Genomic DNA, 21,260 nt, shown 5'->3' on the forward strand with positions numbered 1-21,260 from the left:
CTGTGATCTTGATAAAAATACAAAAGTCCTATATGCTTATTTATTCATAAAAAAAACATACAAAAGATTTATAGGGCATTTGGGGAATTTCAAGTTAAGTCATACCATACTGAAACGTGCTGAGGAATGTAAAAATCAGCCCCCCCCCCCGGGCTAGGACAAATCAGACTACATTTATTGTTACCCTAGGGCCACTAATCGGATGATACAATAAGGCCAACAATATACCTGGGGCATATTTATTATAGTGTGTAAGCCAACATCACTGCTGATGTTGCCCTTAGCAACCTATTAGCAATTAGATTTAAACAGTCACCACCAATTTAGATGACAAAAAGCTAAGATCTGATTGGTTGCTATGGGCAACATCACTAGTGATATTGGCTTACACACTATAAATAAATATACCCCCTGTTGCTTGAGGATCGCATGCGCCAAACTGCTCCTTGTCTGAAGGGACCTTTCAATCTGTCCAATTAATATCTCTCTGATTTTTAGTGGGGGCCCTTTCCATGGGACTGGAGGGACCAAGTTGGCAGTATGGTCAGCTTAACCTAGACAAATCATATGTTTCTTTTAGCATTTCTTTTTTTTTAAAGTTTCATTTTTTATTGTTTTTTAACACAAAAAGGTGGGAAGGAAGGGAAGGGGGAAGGGGGATCAACGGAAGTACATTACATTGTCACGGTACAGTTTACATGCATAGTGAGGATAACATTGTACAGAGGTTTACCATACAGAGGGCGAACAGTACGATATTTGTATTTTGCGACACTATTGCAGTAATTATTACACTGGATGGATTGGGCGAAGTTAGTATAGCGGTCCATTTAAGGGTGTAGGGGTTATTTAACTGGGATTTTCATGTCCCATCGGGTATACCAGGATTTAGTTCCAACCAAGGGGACCAGATTCTTTCAAACTTCAAGGGGCACCCACGAGCTTCATAAGTGAGTCTGATAGAGGGCAGCGCTGCATTGATGAGGGTTTGCCATAATTCCGGTGAGGGTACAGTATTGCCCATCCAGTTTAGTATTATGACTTTCCTAGCATAGTACAGAATAGTTCGGTATAGGGATCTAGTTTTGTTGAGTGGCACAAGATCTTCGATCTGAGCCAGCAAGCATACCTCTGGGGTGCATAGATTAGGAAGGCCCAAGTTGTCTGCCATGTATTTAGTTACCCTAGACCAGTAGCTTTGGATTGGTGGACATTCCCAGGCTAGATGTAGGAAAGCAGATCCTGTGTTGTGACATTTAGGGCATGTGGCCTCAGGACTGCGTCCCATTTTTTGCAGTTTGAGGGGGGTAACATACAGTTGGTGGATAAACTTATATTGTATTAGTCTGTCGCGAATTGAGATCAGATCAGTATATAGCAATATCAATAGATTCATCCCATTGTTCATGTTGGGGATTATTTGTTGCCATTTACAGCGGGCCGTGTTAAAAGGGGGGGAAATACTGTTCAGCAGAGTTTTATAAAATCTGGAAATTAATTTGCCTGTACAGGGGTTCCTTGCTACTAGCTCGATATTTGAGGGGGCAGGTGCTAGCTCCAGTGTCATAAATTGAGCTTTGAAGGCGTGCCTGAGTTGGAAGTAGCGAAATATTTGGATGTTCTTTTAGCATTTCTAATAGTAAACCAGTGAATGCAAACTGCTACACTCTGGAAACAAATCAGTGACAGATTAACAAATAACATTTTATTGTTATAGTACATTACTGTTTTTCTAAAAATGATTGCTTGTGGTCCCAATGTCTTGTCCCTAATATTGTTAGCATTTGTGTTATGTGGATATTATGCTGATATTATACTGTCATAACAGTGTAATAGCATTCATGCACAAATATTTACAAAAGGACCTCAGACAACAGATATATTTACATATTCTTGCTATAATTTTAAAACAATATATACATAATGAAATAGAATAAAACGTTCAGGTTAAAGTTATTCTTTTTTCTACTGAAACACACAATGACTTACCCAGGCTACTCACTGATTGTTCACTTTGGGTTATGGAGTCCACGGCAAAGAAAGTATTCTATAAACACTAAATGTATGTTTGTGTGTCACTGACAGTGTCTAATTCAAGAGCAGATTGGATATCAGAATTCATGTAGGATATATATTCATTTACAGAGGGACAGGTGGATCCAATAGGGTCCCAATCACTGTGAGCGACCCATCTGTGCCTATATTACAGCCATCTGTGCTGATAAGATGGTGAATGTAGACTTTCCATTGTTTGGAGATCCACAGGACAAGCTTTGACACTATCTGATAAATAAAACAATATTTTTGCAGTTATTTGCAGAATGGTGTGATGTGCCTCTGAATTTGCTGATATTAAATAAGGAGTCATAATGTACAGTGATTAACCTAAGCAAAAAAAAAAAAAAAATAGAAAGAAAAACAATATATATGATATATTGAAGAAAACCAAACAGAGGGAGTGTTCCTAAGCACACACCATAGACCGTTTTGTAACATATAGCTCAAGCTCAAAAGGTCCCCTGTGCTGTATTGGATAAGCACTCCAACAAAAGGTCTATTTTCTCAGATCAAGTCCTCAAAACTGAATTATTCAGCCCTAAATAACATGTCATACTATCCAATAAAATATACTGAGTGATATAAAGAAGCAGCCTTGGGTTATGTGCTTTGTTCCTGGCTCCTTCATAATATATTTTGTGAGTAATAACAATGCATGAGTCATTTAGAACAGTGTTTCTTATCTATTATCCCATACACAGGCTAGGGGTGGTTGTCACTTAGGGTCCCTAATATGTTTTGAACAGCTGTATTCTTCAATTAATAAAGATAACAGGTACCTTGGGCTAAGTCTCCTCTTAGCTAGACTCAGAAACACCAGTTTTTTATTGTTGTACTGACAAACTGTATGATCCTTGACCCATGTGTTACTCCAACCCTGAAGAGGAAATTTGGTGCTATTGCTCCAAAGTTTGGAAGATCAGGCTGAACAATGCATTAGATTCCATAATGCACGGGTCACGCTTCTGCCATGTGATCTGGTCAGTGCCACAAGTCAATGTGGTCATCTTTCACTTATATCTACAAAGTATTTAGCTTGTCCAAAAGGATGAATGATCAGATAAAACCTGTTAAAAGCCTGTTACTGGCAGCTTTCTTACACACACCCACTGGTGCTTACCTTTGGATATAATGTTTACTCTTATTCTGTAGTTTGGGGTCATTTGCTGCTAAAGTGGCACTTGGTGCTGGGGATATCAGGCACTGCATTATAGCAGGGCTGTCAATAATATGTTCTTTCTGACTCTAAGGAGTTTGATTTATCTATCTGTGCAATATGCTTGCAGTCCGCTCCTTATCTTCAGCCAAGAAGTACTATGGCAGCTGCAACTTTAGAGCTAATAAACTTGATTAAATTCCCTGCAGGGATGATGCACAGCATGGCCCCTAGAGATTTTTTTTTCCCAAGTCTAAAAACTAGAAATGGCACAGCACTCTCTAATTAGTTATAGTAATAACTTGTGTATACAAATTATACATAGACTGAAGCACAGATTAATTAGCAGAGATAGAGAGACAGATTTCTCAGTATATTGCAGTCTTTAGCAACCTGAGGATGGCAGATGGCTAAACATAGGGGAAAGTAACAACTAAATTGTAACGTATATTGGTGGTTACAAAATTAAAAGAGAATGCAAAAGAGATTGGCTATTGTCAACATAATCAAGCATTGATATGACTTCAAAAGATTGAATGTAATAACCACTGATGCTGTCTGTGTATTACCACCTTTAGAGGAGTAGCTTGAGATCTTTACACAAAGGTGCCCAGGAATAGGCTATAAAGTAATAGTGCATATATCTGACCTAACTAGAACACCTACCCAAGGGACAAACCCTCTTAGTAAAGTAAATGTGTCCTTCTTACAAGAACGCAGGTGCAAGTGTTATATTTAGATACAGACATTCCTATTCTCCAATGTGTCAGAATGTAACTGCAGGTGTGAGCACACCTATATCTCCTTTGGCTGAGGAGACAGTGATAATGAACCTTTAAACACATAATGTTAATCATGCATTATAAACAAGTTAGATGGTATACTTTAGAAATATTTATGTCCTGTTCAGATTAGGTAAATATCTATTGTAATATAGCTCTATAAACCTAATGTGTTTTTTTTAGTTGAGCTCAAGATCACACATATTAATGGCCATTTTCCTTAAGCCCCACAAAACCAAACTATGTGTATTTATAAATACAATTAAAAAGTCTATAACAGGCTGAGGATCCAGCAGAACCACTGGATTGTGAACCATTTAAAGCATCTATAAGACCTGTAAGTAAGGTTCGTGGTGTTGGACTGGGGTACCTGTGGCCCACCACCCAACCCCTGCCAGTCAATGGCCCACCACCCAACCACTGCTGCAATGAAATCCCCTGCCCCACTGCTCCTCACAGCTACTTATTACCCAACATCAGCCTGTACCTATTAGGAAAATTTAAAAATGCCTGTGTGGAACGAACAACCATCTTTAATTTTCAGGGATTTCGGTGGGCCAGTCTGACCATGTGCATTATGGAGACTGATTGGCTGCTGTTGCTGAACTGCTACCAAATGCTGTGTTCTTGATAACTGAGTTTGGCTTTTCTGGTGAATATAAATAAAATATCATGTATTCCAAATATAATGTAGAATTTTCAAAATTGCAGTTCTGTTATCTATCACCAGCATACAAGGTATTTCTGTAATACAGTATGGAGGACTATGCCTTACCATACCTCCCAGCATTTTGAAAATGGAATGAGGGACAAAAATAAATGCCACGCGCATCGCGGCATTTTTTTTGACCGCGCCCATTTTTGCAACCGCACACCCTAAATACTTTTCCCATTTGACTAAATTTGGCAGTTTATTTAAAGTTTGAACACATTTCTGGGGGTTTAGAGGTCCTGTTTTATGTGTTAATACAGTTTTGCTGAAAAGGGTGAAATTGCCCTTTGAGCTGCAAGTCTCAGTTCCCCTAAGGCTGATGCCACACCAGGCGTAGGGCTACATGTGCCTGCACCCGAGCGTATCCCATTCATTCGGGTGCAGGCACAAGTAGCAGGCGTAGGGCTGAATTTTCGGCAAGCGTTTTTCCGCTTGCCGAAAAAATCAGCCCTACGCCTGGTGTGGCATCAGCCTAAGAGACCTGTTTAGCTTATTAGTTACAATTGTATTTTAGTGCAGGTGTGGCTTTTTACCTTTATGGACTCTCTGCCAAAAGCCCACTTATTTAATTAATAGTGAGAAACAATGTATCTAAGTGCAGATGATGCTCATTAAGATTTCTGGGCTCTCTGCCAAAAGCTACGTTTTAATTAAATTTGTATCTTTTTTTTAGCTTCAGTGCAGGAGATCAAAATGAAATGAGGGACTTTTCAGTAAGAATCTGGGACTGCAGGTTAAGCTGTCAAAAGAGGGACAGTTCCATGAAAATTAGGACAATTGGGAGGTATGCAACACAAGCATCATACAAGTTCATGGAGGTGCCAAATAAGGGCTAAGATTGGCTATTAGGTAACCTCTATGCACACTATCAGCTTACAGGGGGATTTATTTGGTAGTAAATCTTGTTTTTATTCAACCAAAACTTGCCAGCAAGTCAGGAATTCAAAAATAACTACCTGGTTTGGGGGCACTGAGAGCAACATCCAAGGGGTTGGTGAGCAACATGTTGCCCCATAGCCACTGGTTGGGGATCACTGCCTGAGGGCAACTAAAAACATTTAACCTCCATATAACTTAAAGGAACAGTAACGCCAAAAATGAAAGTGTATTAAAGTATTTAAACTATACCCTGTTACCCTGCACAGGTAAAGTTGTGTATTTGCTAGAGTAACGGTACTATAGTTTATATAAATAAGCTGCTGTGTAGCCATGGGGGCAGCCATTCAACCTGGAAAAAAGGAGAAAAGGCACAGGTTACATAGCAGATAACAAATAAGCTCTGTAGAATATAATGGGGCTTTATCTGTTATCTGCTGTGTGCCTGTGCCTTTTCTGCTTTGAATGGCTGCCCCCATGGCTACACAGCAGCTTTGTTTATATAAACTATAGTAGTCTTTCTGAGGCAAACACACCAGGTGTACCAGCACAGGGCAACAGTACATAATATCATAATTATTTTTATACACTTTCATTTTTTGGTGTTACTGTTCCTTTAATGTTCTGCTGAGCTCTAACAACCCATTAAACAGAATGGTGATCTTAACAGTTTCAAATTAGTTGAACACATTCTGATGAATTGACTCATTTGAGCATTTGCTGAATATATCAGCTTGTGACATGCTTTTTCTGATGGTCAGGAATATTTTTGAGAAATGAAAATGTTTAAAAAATGAAATACATTCAAATGGCCGAGAATCCTTCAAGATTCCTCTTTTCAGATTTGGGTAAATTTGCCCCTTATAGTGTTAACTGTTTGTCATTTTCATTTCTTTATGGACCCCTTTTAAGGTTTAAAGCAAGAAGCAGGAATCCACTGCTAGGAATATAGAGTATCTGCTAGCTGACTGACTGCAAAATATGCTGTCCCCTTTCAGGGATACTCCGTCCACTGCACCATTGATAAAATAGAAAAATGCCAATGAAAGCAAATAACTGCCCTCTGTAGATGGAAGCCAGCGGTAGCTGCTGACATTCAGTTAAGCGGATGTTCCAGCCTCTGTAATCCCATGTGTGGTTTCCCCGTCCTATAAAAAGAAATACAATTGTATTTTGCAATGAACACTTTGGCTGCACCTGAAACAAAGACAACTGCGTTCTTGTAATTGAAACATAAATATATTATAACTCTGTGTTAAAAGTGGCTATAAATATTTCACAAAGGGATTAGATCAACAAGAAAGCAGAGTATTATTTATTTAGAAGCTCAGCTGGTAGCAACAAAAGTATAGCAGTAATTATTTTGCAGCCTGGTTATCTCCCAGCTTGACTTTTAGTAGGATCACGGGCTCCTTTCATAGAATAAATGCGAAACAATATGCTCCAAGTGGCAGCCATTGTTTTATAGCCATGGTTACCAAATCCGCTTTCATGTTCTACATATGTTCTGAGTAAATGTAACATTCTCACCAGGGTTCCAAATCCAGGGGAAAAAAACATACAAGCTGTTCACCAGGAAAGAGTCAAATAATCAGAATTCAAAACCTTAAAAGGTCTACCTACACTGAGACTGAGAGTGACTAATGGTCCTATTTCCGACGGCTTAAAAATAGATAGAGGAACCAGAGGAAGCTCTGTGGTTTGTGTTTTTTTTCACCGTTCCATATAAAGAGAAAAACTTAGGAACGTCATTATCAGTAAAGGGTACGAGTTTTTTTTTTGTTTTTTTTTGTAACCATGTTTACCCTCTTGTCAGCTCCATGCTCCTGGGCAGTAACCCATGGCAACCAATCACATTTTTGCTTTCATTCTTCCACCTACAGGAAATGTTAATCGCTGACTGGGTGCAAATTTGCAGTGTCAAAATTAAGCCCTGTATTGTGGGAAACTCTAATTCCTTATCCCTAATGATAAGTGAATGAAGAGTCAATAGCAAGTGTTTTGCTGCCAAGCTGGAAATCACACAGGGAACAAATACTGGGAATCACCTCACCTGCCTGCCATCCCCCAGGGGGGTGTATCCAGTATGGGACTGGGATGGCAGGGGCCCCCCACCCCAATACCCCCCACAGTTCCAGACAGGCGGCCGATAGGGGCCCGCCAGGTTTTTTCCCAGTCTGACCCTGGGTGTATTTATTAACACTGAAGACAAACATTGCTGGTGATATGGCCCATAGCAAACAATCAGCAATTAGATTTCAACAGTCACCTACAAGTTAGTAAACAAAAAACGAAGATATGAGTGGTTGCTATAGGCAACATCACCAGTGACGTTTCTCACCAACGTTTAATAAATAAGACCATTAACACACTGGGACAAGTGCTTGTCAGTTTCAATACAAGTCTATGGGTGGCTCTTTCAGGTACCTTGGTGGTGTGTTTCTGTTAGATGGCAGCATGAAGACACTGCCACTAAAGATTCCACTCCAACCTGTGGCAGAACCAGAAAGGCAGTTCCTATGTTGTGATTGACCAGAACACAGGATTTTCCTGTTGCCGTGGCTACAGGCTGGAGGGGGATGCTTCTATTAGCAGTGTCATCAAGCTGCCAATTAACACCCAAATTCCATCATAGTCACTTTAATGCACAAAGTTATATAAGAGCCTGTTTCAGTGGAGGTGACAGTCTTTAACCACCATCAGTGGCATAACTAGATGTCCCCACTGCAAATTCAATTTAGGGCCTCAAAAGTTTTGTAATTTGACTACCACAATATATTAAATTTTCTCCATGGAAAATTAGCAAAAACATGATTTTTATAGGTTACTAAATTTAAAGCAAACTATGTTCTGTGGGGACATCCCCCCATTCATTAGCAGTGGACATTAACCACATATCTGTTATATAATCTAAAATGAGATTAACCTTTTTGGCCCTAACACCAACTGGCAGATTTTATCGCTGAACGACCAAAATTTTTAAACCCAGCCAATCAATTTTTTGCCCGATAATGTTGGCCCAGTTAGTGGCCCAACAATCGTTCGTGCACCATGAATTATACAATAAGTTAACAATATTATTGTATTGTTCTGGAATCAGTTGTTTTAAAATAAAAAATCAGTTTGTGTATGGCCACCTTAAGAGTAGGACCCCTGCCACCCCCTCAAATTTCTCTGTACATGTCTGGCCATAGATGGAAGCCACAAGGCTTCTGCCCTACGCTGGCCCAACGGTGAATATATAGAAAATATTGCCCTGATTTCAGGTGTTGTCTAAGAGCAAGCTACAGCAATGATGGGAAACTTAATGATCCTTCAGCTGCCGGGGGGATGCTGAGGTTTCCTAAGCCTTATCTATACATTTACCCTTATCCTGACAAGCAACTTGGCACATTATGCAGAAAAATAAACCCACAGCTGTCCCTAAAAATAACAGACTAAAAGAAAATAACAGTTACGGTAATCAGTAAGTACATATTTTTAATCAGAGCTGTAATAGTTACGCAAGGTCAAATGAAATCATCTTCTTCCATAATAAAGAACAGCAACAGTATAACCTTTAATTGGATCATTAGTCAGGGTGGTGGTTATCACTGAGCTACAAGGATGCCAGACATGGCCTCTCTGCAGCTCACTTGTGATGAAGTGAAGTCTTTGTTTGCTAATGTGTGTCTGTCAGTGGGAGCTGCACGTTGTCTGTGTCTCTCCGGCCTGCACCTGCTTGCCTCCCCCCTGCAGCTCACCTGCCGCTTCTCACTGATGGATTCATATAGAGAACACAAGCCCTGTTATTCCAAACGCCACCAGTACCAAAGCCTCAGCAGTGATGGATGGGCTAGGATTCCCTTTGACGTCAGATACTGGAAATCCCATTTTAATCAGGTTTTGCTGGGATTATGTGTCCCCACAGGCCAGTTAGAAAATGAGAATGCAGGTACAGAGCAGAAAAAAACACAGTAACAGGAAATAAGAAAGGGAATACCCATTAAAATCAGAGAAAATAATACTAATTCACAGCACAAATTCAACATAATTGGTATGATACACAGAATCTTTTCCTCTGTTGCACAAAAAAAGATTTTTATTTAGTGGTTGTAGTAATATAAATGTTTTTAGAGGCAGCTGAGCAACAACATTTTGTTGTTTTATTAATGGAAAACCTTAGGTAAAATGTAATTTGGTTTATGAAAGAAGATTAATCAGACTATGCAGGAAGCCATTAGAGGCACAGATGATTTAATGCTCCATCATTGAAGCTGTATGTTAATGCTGATCACACACTGACCATGTTTAAGGATATCCAGGGCCGGAACTAGGGGTAGGCAGAAGAGGCAGCTGCCCAGGGTGCAACCATTAGGGGGCACCAGGCAGGAGCCTCTCTAGCCTACCCCTAGGGGCTGATTTACTAAGACACGAATTCGAATCCGAATTGGAAAAATTCCGATTGGAAAACGAACATTTTGCGACTTTTTCGTATTTTTTCCGATTTTTTTCGGCGCCTTTACGACTTTTCAGAAATTGTCGCGACTTTTTCGTTACCAATACGATTTTCGCGAGAAAAACGCAAGTTTTTCGTAGCCATTACGATTCGCTCGTATCTTGTCGCGACTTTTTCGTATTGAGCACTCGTAAGCGGTGGGTGAAACTTTCAGACTTAGCATGATTTTGGAAGCCTCCCATAGGACTCAATGGCACTCTGCAGCTCCAACCTGGCCCAAGGAAAGTCTCCCATAGGGCTCAATGGCACTCTGCAGCTCCAACCTGGCCCAAGAAAAGTCACCATACTGAAGCTTGAATGAATCCAAACGCTACGAAAAAATCGCAACATTTTGCGCAACTTTCGGAATGGCTACGAAAAAGGTGCGACTTTTCGCGCAAGTTTTAACGCTACGAAAAAATCGCCAGATTTTGCGCAACATTCGGAATGGCAACGAAAAAGATAATTTACCGAAAAAATCGCCAAATACCGATCATTATGAAAAAAACGCAATCGGACGCATTCGGCCGGTTCGTGAGTAAGTAAATGGGCCCCATAGTCTGTGTTCCATTTTCATTGCCCCCATCGCTTGTCATCACGTGGTGGGGGCAATGAACTATTGATTCGCATCGTACGCACCAGGGAGGTGGGTGTTTGGTGGGTGCAATGCGATATCGCAGGGACGAGGTGACCGACTGGGTTGCCTACGGTGCCCGCCCCTGAGGATATCTACAGGGGCACTGCTGCCATGAAGTGAGATACTCACCTCAAGTTGCAAAAAGCCACTCCTGGTCACTTTAGAAGCCCAATTTCTGGCCCCTATAGACACCCTCAGGCACTGAGCGGGGGGGGGGCTGAGGTGGCAGCATTGAAAAGCTGCCTCAGGTGGTGTTTAAGGTAAAATCGCTCCTGGATATCTATTACCATTGGCTGATTGTAGTAGAATTAGGCCATGAAAGAACAGATTGTACTGTTTGATTGTACTTACCTGAGTTGGCCCCTCCATTCCAGATTAGTGAAATTGAATCATTGTTCTCTTTGGTTTTCCACTTTGACTACTTTGTTTTTGTGTGATCAGGCATGTATGATGGGCAACTGAAGCAATCCCAGACATGGGTTAAGGTGGTACAAATTACAGTAATGACCTTTCCTGTGATCATTGGTTGCAGGGAAGCTGAAAAGCTGGAAAAAAAACACACATCCATCAAGTTCAACCTTTTAAGAAGTGGATTTACCTTCTAGTTTCTCTTTTTGAATGTGCTAAAGCAGGAGTAGGAGAATGCAGCTGAACTTCAAACATCAGCATTACATTTCTGGTCACCTGGGGATATTGGGAGATGTGATTCTTTAACTATAGCTGGCATTTCACAAGTGTGTCAGATCCAATGCATGTGGGCCAAGTCTGACTCTGCATGGTAAACAGACCAACATATGAAAACACCTATATTGTGCCCAACAAGTAGGTCTCATGTAAAAAAAATGTGTTCTGCCTATTCGTTCTTTGGGGGAAAAGTAATAAAAGGTGCAACGTTTGCTATGGGTTAGCTACTCCCTACAGTGATCTCTCATTAATTCACATCTCAAGGTCTCCAGTTCTCCCACTCTGTGTCCCAGATTGTATCCACTTTTCCCTCAAACTCTCTTTCTCTTGTTTTGAGGTTAATGCCATCTCTATTACATCTAAGGTTTTCAAGGTATCTATGGTACTTAAACACACAATTCTGCAATATCATTTATCCCCTGACATGCCAAGTAACATCACGCCTATGACTTCTTCTCCGAGTGTGTAATCATCCTCCTTCACTACGGCTTACATCAATTATTGTTTACAGAAAAATTATATGAAAGGGCAGCACTGCATTCCAGTCAGCTTTGGCCCCCCTTTTGGGGGAGTACTGTTTTTTAGGTGATAATTATAAAGAAAAAACATGTTTTAAAAAAATTGAGTTGGCTGGGCTCCTTCAATTCTTCTATTACACTCTTGAACCTAAAACCTTAAAGGCCCCTAAAGGTTTGCTTGTTTCCCTGTTTAGGCATTATGACCACCTACAGATTCACAGGTAAATCTAGTTTTAAATATATGTCCAAGAAGATTATTGTCCTGGAAGTATCAAAGGAAACTAATATGACAAGTTGCTGCCCTTATTCTGTAGGGTATGGATATAGAAACAGGGTTCTGATTATATTGTTATAATATCTTGTCGAGCAGGCACCTTGCTGATCAAAAGGACCAATATAAACTACTTAAATCCATATTAGTGGCAAAACAATCCTGTTTAAAATTTTTCTAGTAGACTTAAGATATGGTGATCCAAATTACAGACCTCACATCCGGAAAAACCCAGGTCCCCAGGAAATTGGATCCCAAGCCTGTATTAATAGCAATGGTCCCCTCCTGAAATTTTGGAAAAAGGGCAATATCTAGGTCTACTGGATGGCTCTGATAGCATAGCAGGGAATCTGCTAGCCATCTGGATGCTAAGTACAAGCTCGTGATTGACTAAAGCTGGGCATGCTTACTTTTAGATATAACACCTTAACATGTGTGATCTCTTAAAATTTAACATTCCTTTTAATCCTGCCTGCTCAATCTAGTCAGTTCTATATTAGGTATATATGTGTGCAAGCTAGTTATAACTCTCTCTGCATGCATCTTTGCCTCTTCTTTCCACCTTGTATTCTTAGTTTTTAGGTTATTGTATGTTCACAAAGGTCAGCTTTCCTTTCTAGTTATTCTCCCTAGGTTACTGTGATACATAATAGATAATGACAGGAAAGCCAAAGAAAGGTTTAATTGTTCGACAAATAGGAGACAGAGGGAAAAGGCACATAGTCCTAGTTATGACTTTGCAGCACAGACTGAAAGAGACCATGAGCTGAGGGCATATGTGGCAGAGTAGGGATGTAGTTTCCTATGTTGCTAACAAACTTATGATTAGTCAGTGAGCAAGCTTAATTAAAAACTAATCAGTGATGAAATGGAGCAGCCAAGGGCAAAATGAATTTGGAATAATCAGAAAAGTTAAACAGAAATAAACAAGAAACCATTAAAATGTTTAATTTTGCCAAAATAATAAAAAATAATGTAACCCTTTGGTACCTTTTCTATATGTAGATATTATCCATGTTTACTTTCCTCAGCATGGAACAAGGGACAGGTTAACTGAGATACTGAAGGTCATTTTTCAAAGGGACAATGACTTGTTCTCAAAAATAAAACCAAGTTGCACTATGTAAAGGATAGATATATCCATGTGCCTAGTATTTTTTAGCAATTGCCTAGTATTTTTGGATTATGTATTTTATGTGTCTGTACATGTTGGTGCAGTATTCTCCAAGAAGTGCAATAAAATGGGTAAACAAGTTTCATCTTCAGTATTAGAAGCTGAAAACATGGAATTTAGTTCATTATAAATATATTATGTATAAATGTACACTAGACACCATGCAGAGCCACCAAGCCCCCTTGTGCCGAGTTTTGTTTATAATTGATCCCCACTATGCTTGTCTCGTGCAGTCCTTCTGTTTGGAAGATGTGCTTGCCAGCTTTTATTTCTGCAGGTAGTTCTTATATGGACCCAGTGACTCTGTTTTCCATGTAAACAGATGTCCTTTCCATGGCACAAGTCCATCAGAAGTCACTGAGGTAGGACAGAATCACATTATCCACTCTATGAAGCAGAACACCTCAAGGTTCTTTCTCACAACTCTTGCAAAGGCCAACTTAATCAAAGTTTAAAAGCATTTTGACAATCTGGCTCTTTAGGAAATACTTTTGGGTTAACTTAGTCATTATTGGTGGTTTGGTTGGAACTTTTTCTGTTTTACAGAAACATTGTGAGCATTTAAATCATTCAGCTGAATCATATTCTATGAATTGTATAATTGGAATTTTGATAATCATGTGGGAAAGAAATGTGCAGAAGTCAGATGAGCTTTTCCAAACATCTCTGTGATTTTTCTCCATGCTTGTCAACAAGCAGCTTAGCAAATCTTATCAGAATAAGAGGAAGGGTGTCCATCAGAAAATCTGAAACCCAGTGGAATAGGTAGATCCCAATTAGAAAAAATCTTGAATTTGAAGAACCAGTCCCAGCAAGAGCCATCTCTTTTGATACCCAAAGAACTTGAACTGATCAGGTTTCCACTGAGACACTGCCCATGACAGGACTGCCACACATAATGAATCTACCCAGAAGAATCTGGCCCTAGCAGGCCAATGTACTGTATGTCTTCTTTTCATTGCTACTACTCTCCTTATAAATGGGATCTGCAGCCTCGGGGTTTTGCGATATTGGTCAGTTACTGTACAACCAGGGAAAGTATTTGTGCTAACAAGCAGCAATAACATGGCCAAAAGGTTGAACATGGTAAACATATGTGGTTTTTGTAACCTCATGTAACTAGATAATAAAAGCAGGAAACAAAATAAATACAATGAATAAAATATCTGCAAGTTATTTAAGGTCAGGGCACCATTTTGAACCATTTAATACAACAATACAAGGCCTTGAAAACAATCAGCTGATTGGTTGCTATGGATGATTATTCCTCTGCCTTTTAGCACATTACCCCATAACTTCTGAAGTACAGTAACCATTAACTTTGCTGCCTCTTCATTAAGCTCAACAATGACCATTTCTACATGAGAGACAAATACAAGCCAGTACGCAATGAATAGTCTGTTTTCATAAGGTTTTTGATTTTATACAGTTAAATATATTTTCCAGCATTTAGCAATTCATGTAACTATGCACCTGTGCCATGGCATCGCTATTAAATGGCATTACTATTGTTATCATTTCTAAACATGAAGGTGATTCATTCATTTCACATTCATTCTAGCTGTAGTTACCTACTGAGGAATTCTGAGAAATTTCTAAATGCCTGTTGTGATTAGTGTGGTCTGTATAAGAACAATGAGTTTAAAGGTATACTGTCATGGTAAAACATGTTGTTTTTTAAAATGCATCAGTTAATAGAGCTTCTCCAGAAGAATCCATTTTTCAAAAATGCAAACCGTTTTTTTTATAATTAATTTTGAAATTTCACATGGGGCTAGCCATATTCTTAATTTCCCAGGGTGCCACAGCCATGTGACCTGTGCTCTGATAAACTTCAGTCACACTTTACTGCTGAGCTGCAAGTTGAAGTGATATCACCCCCCTCCCCCAGCAGAACAATGGGAGCAAGATAGCAGCTCCCATTAGATATCAGAATAGCACTTAATAGTAGTAGGCTTGGGACTCCTCCAGTTACATGGGAGTAGGAGAAACAATAGGTTACCTGAAAGCAGTTCTAATGTGTAGCGCTGGCTCTTTCTGAAAGCTCAGAATCAGGCACAATGCACTGAAATGGCTGCCTATTACAGCCAAAAAAATGGAAAATGAAAATTTTAACTGTTACGTGAATTATTTGCTACGTAGACAGTGTCATTTTGAAATAAAAGGTACACCATACTCTTATGTTGATTTATGGAAACTTTAAGCTCATCCACTTTATATTCATTTAGAGGGGAAATGCATCTTGCATAACAGAGTTGCTCAGCCAAATGTTGCTGAAGTACAACTCCTACCATACTTTGCCATATTATGAAGGGTTAGAGCATACTGACTACTGTAGTCCAGCAGAAGCAGGAATGGCTTCTTAAAGACACACTGTTCAATAAAATTGTTCCCAATTTTTGAGGGCCAGCCTTCTCTTTGTTTACCCAGTCCCCTCTCTTTGCCGCTGCATTAAATGCATATTGTAATAAAGGGGGTGAACCTTTATTAATATTAATAATTTGTATTAAGTGACATTAATAACAAATATTAATATATATGCAGGATCAATGATTAAACCTTCTGATAGACTGTTAGTGAGCAATAACTTACACACACACAAGTAATAATAGAATTAAATAGATTACTTAACTTTGTATGATTATAGTTACAAGTATAGCCAGTTCTGCACAATCGGGGAGCCCCACAACCTTTGGTGCAAGACCTTCAGGTTCCCGATAACCAATCGATGATCCAAATGTCCCGGCACTCGTTCAGGAGTCCTAGGCGAAGCTCCTGACACATGGTGGAGGCTCCCTTTTATACTAGAGTTCTTAGCAAAACCCCCAACACCGAGTGCTAACTTGTGTACAAACTTTTGTCATGAACAAAACCTATTAACTAGACAGTTTACTAACTTTGTAGAAAGCCTTATTTGTTTCTCAAATAAGTTGTACATAAAGTGTATTGTCTATATGCTGTCTGTTTGTTTATTCCAAGGATATTTGCTGGGTAACAATACCTGTGTTTACTGTTTACCCAGCAATATACATAGAACAAAGACATTGTACCTTGAACACTGGACAATAGATGTCCCAAAATCTGCTGGTTTTACTTGACTCAAACCTAAGATTTGATTCATATGTCAAAGCAGATATATAATGTAAATCATTATAAAATCAAAATAAAATCCACCGTGCTATTTTCACACTAACGCGCCCTATGTCTGCCCCTCCCTGACAGGTGACTGATATGGTGCTGGGATAGGTAAAATTTACTGGACAATCCCCTTCATTATTATTATTACTTATATATATATATATATAAGTAATATATATATTTATAAAGCACAAACATATTCTGTAGGTGGGTAAAACTTAGAATATGCATATTACATATGAATATTGACTGATACAGGCGGTAAAGAAGAGCCTGTTCAATAAAACATCATCCTTTATTTAAATAGTGCCAGCACTTCTAAGCATTGCATAAATGAAGCAGACCCCGGGGGACACAAGTGAGTCGGGGGTCCCTGTGTGCGCCGGGCCCCTCCTAAGACTTTTTTGTGGGGGTATTTCTGCCACTGTATTATTCCCTGTCCCAGTGAAGCTTACAATCTAAGGTCACAATAACAGTCACACACAATAGGGTCAGTTAACCAGACAGTATGTTTTTAGTGGAAAAAAAAAAGAGTACCCAGAAAATACCCATGCAGTGCCCATGGTGGTCGGAATCCAACACAGGACCTGAGAGGTGCAGGGTAGTAATGCTAACCACTTTTGTAATTATGTTCATTATTCTTTGGGGGGCTAGGGGCAAATGCTTTAGGAAAGGCAAATATCTCCTTTAAGTATCTATAATTTTCTCTGTTCGTATTTAACAAAGCAACAGTACAACAATGAGAAAAATATCATACAATATTACACATATAAAGATGAAGAATTAAACCTAGTGTATACATTCATATTTGTTCCCATCACAATGTGTGATACAGAAGCCATGCAGATATTTTTACTTGGTAGAAGTGGCTTTACCTCAGCGAGCTGCAGATACTGCCTGTCTGTTTTGAATGTGTCTTTTCTGTGCAAAGAAACGGAAAATGCCTAACAATAAGATTTAAATCATCAGCTTTCACCCGAGATGAATTTTCTGACAAGAAAGTGCTGGATCCGTTGGATTTCAAAGATGCAGAACCACATGACATCAACAGTGAGCAATTAAAACTGTTACCATTCAACACATTTTCCTTCCCAGCTGCTAGAAAATGGCACCTTTTCACCAGTGGCTGACATTTGCAGTTCTTTCCATGTCATTCCATGCTATTTATAGGTTCTTTTTGTGGAGGAGTTAGGGATAATTAGTGTGTGCAAAGACCTACATACATTAAGCACTTGAGGGAAAAAACAGAAGCAATGTGTGCATATAACATTAATAACTTCCAATTTAAAGCTGGAAATCTTTACAAGGAATGCCTTGCCGAGGAAGCTCCCATCTCATGGGTTTATTTAGGTGCACTATTGTGCGACATGCCATTAGTAGAATCCTGAGAGGAAGGACATCCCAGAACAGAAATCAACAAGTTACCTTAGCTGCTTAGCAGGAGTTCGGCTTATACCCCTTTAGTACTTTCCTTCTAGACCTTAAGAAAATGATCTCTGCAAGTGATACTATTATCCCTAAGAAATATTGTTTTAATTTTTTTCCATTTATATATGCTTATAAGTTTCAGCGTGGGCACCTTTCTGTTACTAAACAGATGCAGTTTTTATAAAATGACATTTAGGGCAATGATAAACAGCATTTTTCCTCCCTTGACACGTTAAACTTACGTGCTCAGGGGAGGATGTGGGGCGGGGGCCCCTGCGGAGGGTTAGGGAGGCTCAGCGGGGGCTCCTGTGGGGGGTTAGGGGGTGCAGCAGTCCGACCCTGGCAACTAAAATATAATGTACTGTTGCCGTGAACTGATAAAACTAATCTGTTTGCTTCAGAAACACTACTATAGTTATATAAACAGGCTGCTGTATAGCAATGGAGGAAATTTAAATAGGGCTAAATAGCACATTTTAAACAGCGGATAACAGATAAGCTCTGTAGAACACCATTATATTGTACATAGCTTATCTTCTATCTACTATGCAACCTGAGCCTTTTCTCATTTTAATGGCTGCCCCCATAGCTACACAGCAACTTGTTTATATAAACTATAGTAGTGTTTCTGAAGCAAATGCACAACTTTTACCATTATGTGCTGTTTCCCTTGTCTTTCTGAGCTTTCATATCTAAACCACTTTGCTAATTAATTCTCTTTAGGGATCAAAATCCTGCAGTGACATAAACACCTGATTTTTGTTAAACCTTTTTGTTGTTAATCACCCTTAAAAAATCCAAACACTCTGAGTTGATTTAAAATTTGTCAAAATGCAAAGGGCATGACAGTATAAAATCAGTGCAGTCTTCAGCATTCATTACCTGATTGATTAGTTATGAGCCCTGCAACATACTACAGCGATGAGGTACAACTGTAACTTCAAGTAAACACAGTCTTGTAATGAAAATAACAAAAGGTGGAATATTTTGCCACATGATTTTGCACACTTTATAATCAGGACAAAGAAAAGAGACAAACTCAAGATGATATCTAATAGCATTAGAATGGGATAATATGTGCAAAGTGATTTTCTTTGCTAACAAAATAACTATATAATGAGACAACGAATAACCGATTCTAGCCCAGTGTCTGCTAAAATGACCAGCAACACACCACTTATCAGAAAAGCTATTAAATTCATTTTAAGCATTCTACAATGTGATTTTCTGTCATAGCAGCATATTCAATTACTCCTTCTTATAAATGATTAAAGGGAAAATATGCTGGATAATTCAACAGGACATTGATTTTCATTGTTCCTTTGTACAAGAGACCAGTGCATTCTTTGGTTTGGCTCAATGATTAATTTATTTCCAGACTTGCATCTTTGCTGTGACGCAGTGTATATTGCCGCATGTGAAAATGACCATTTTGTAGCTGGCCCTAAGACTCTCTGCTTACAGCACTTCATATCAATATGTAAATGTTAATGGGGAGAAATTGTCTATTATTAAGATATCCAGATTTGGAATTAAAACAGAACTACTTTAAACAAATTTCCTATGTATAAACAAGTATCCTGCTCTATAGGATATTTGTTGCCAATGGTCTCTTTGTAAAACATTAAAAAGTTCTATGGAAGCAAATTGAAATAGTTGCCATTATCAGAAATTTCACTGAAACAGAAACTATGACTAAAATCCCATTAATTTTCTATTGCTGTGAAGAGTTATCTATAGGTAGGAAAATTTCACCTATTTTCACAATTTTGCCCTAAGTTATTTCACTTTCAATAAGAAAATCGCATTTTGCTACATCTAAGGCAGTAAACAGATTTTTTCGTATTTTAATGAAAATGGATATCAAATAAGTACAATAGCAGAAAGGGGCCAAAATAAAAATGAATAAGAATTGTCTTGCAAAAGAAATGTTTTACTTACTTGGTTAACCAGGGTTTATTTGTTACTGTGCCTTTTTTCAATTTTGCAGCATCTGCTGTAAATCAAATCTTTGCCAGTTCAGAAGTAGTAGAGATTGCTCTGTATGGCCATAGCTGTACTTGCTAGGTGGCAAGGCAAAGCAGCTAGACAGAGTCAGTGCATCTCTGTGCCATGGATCATAGAACTGGCATGGAATTACTAGCATGCCATGTTGCTCTTAGTGACCCCAATTCCTGACTTGGGGGCAAGTTTTGGTTGTAGAAAAACAAGATTTACTACCAAATAAAGCCCCCTGTAAGCTGATAGTGTGCATAGAGGCTCCCTAATAGCCAATCTTAGCCCTTATTTGGCACCTCCATGAACTTTTATGATGCTTGTGTTGCTCTCCAAGTCTTTTTACATTTGATTGTGGCTCACGAGTAAAGCTGGCCATACACGTGGCGATCTGATGATGTTTCATGCGACCATCGGTCGCACAAAACATCGTCAGATCCGCCACACACCATTCAGGGCTGAATCGGCAGGTAAGGAGGTAGAAACAATAGGATTTCTACCTCCTTCTGCTGATTCAGCGCTGAAGGGAGATTTTGGTCAGGCGCCTTCTATGGCGCCCGATCAAAATTTTCAAACTGGTCCGATCGGCGAGTCGGCCGATATCAGCAGCTTCCTGCGATATCGGTCGACTCGCCGACATACCATACACGCACCGAATATCGTACGAAACGAGGTTTCGTACGATATTATCGGTGCGTGTATGGCCACCTTAAGAAAGGTTGGAGATCCCTGCTGTAGATTCTACTTTTCTGGTGGTGCCAGACACAAATAAAGGTTTAAAAATAGTACATTCAGCTACCTGGCACCTTTTACAGTGTAATCTACTCTTTATGTATAACTTGAGCAAACACTAGTTGTTACCCACTTCTTAGTACAAAGATGGGCTGTGCAGGAACATGCACAAGTTTTGCCATAGTGCCGTAAGCTACAGCATCCAATCAGTAACTAGCTCTAAAGGGGTTGTTTACCTTTGAATAAACTTTCAGTATGATGTAGAGAGTGATATTTTAAAACAATCTACAATTGGTCTTAATTTTTTATTAGTTGTAGTTTTTGAATTATTTAGCTTGTTGTTCAGCATCTCTTGAGTTTGGAATTTCAGCAGTTATCTGGTTGCTAGGGTCCAAATTACCCTATCAACCAGTGGTTTGAATGAGAGAATGGAATATAAATAGAAGAGGGACTGAATAGAAAGCTACTGTATGTGATAAAAATAATGGTAAAATTGTAGCCTCACAGAGCAATAGTTTTTTGGCTGCTGGGGATCAGCGAAGAAAGCAAATAATTCAAAAGCTATAATTATTAAAAAAACAATGATAAATTGAATAGTTTCTACGAATTGGCCATTCTATAA

At 39.1% G+C, this 21,260-nt stretch overlaps 1 long non-coding RNA gene across 1 annotated transcript in view; it reads left to right on the top strand.

Annotated features, from left to right (window-relative positions):
* LOC108646154 overlaps positions 1-21,260 on the top strand; it is a 30,696-nt gene that overhangs the window by 7,580 nt on the left and 1,856 nt on the right. The window contains exon 2 of the long non-coding RNA XR_001924177.2: positions 17,453-17,533. This is a non-coding gene — a long non-coding RNA (uncharacterized LOC108646154). The remainder of the gene's footprint in view (positions 1-17,452; positions 17,534-21,260) is intronic.

Source organism: Xenopus tropicalis, chromosome 3 (assembly GCF_000004195.4).
Source record: "Xenopus tropicalis strain Nigerian chromosome 3, UCB_Xtro_10.0, whole genome shotgun sequence".
In the NCBI taxonomy this organism is placed as follows: Eukaryota; Metazoa; Chordata; class Amphibia; order Anura; family Pipidae; genus Xenopus; species Xenopus tropicalis.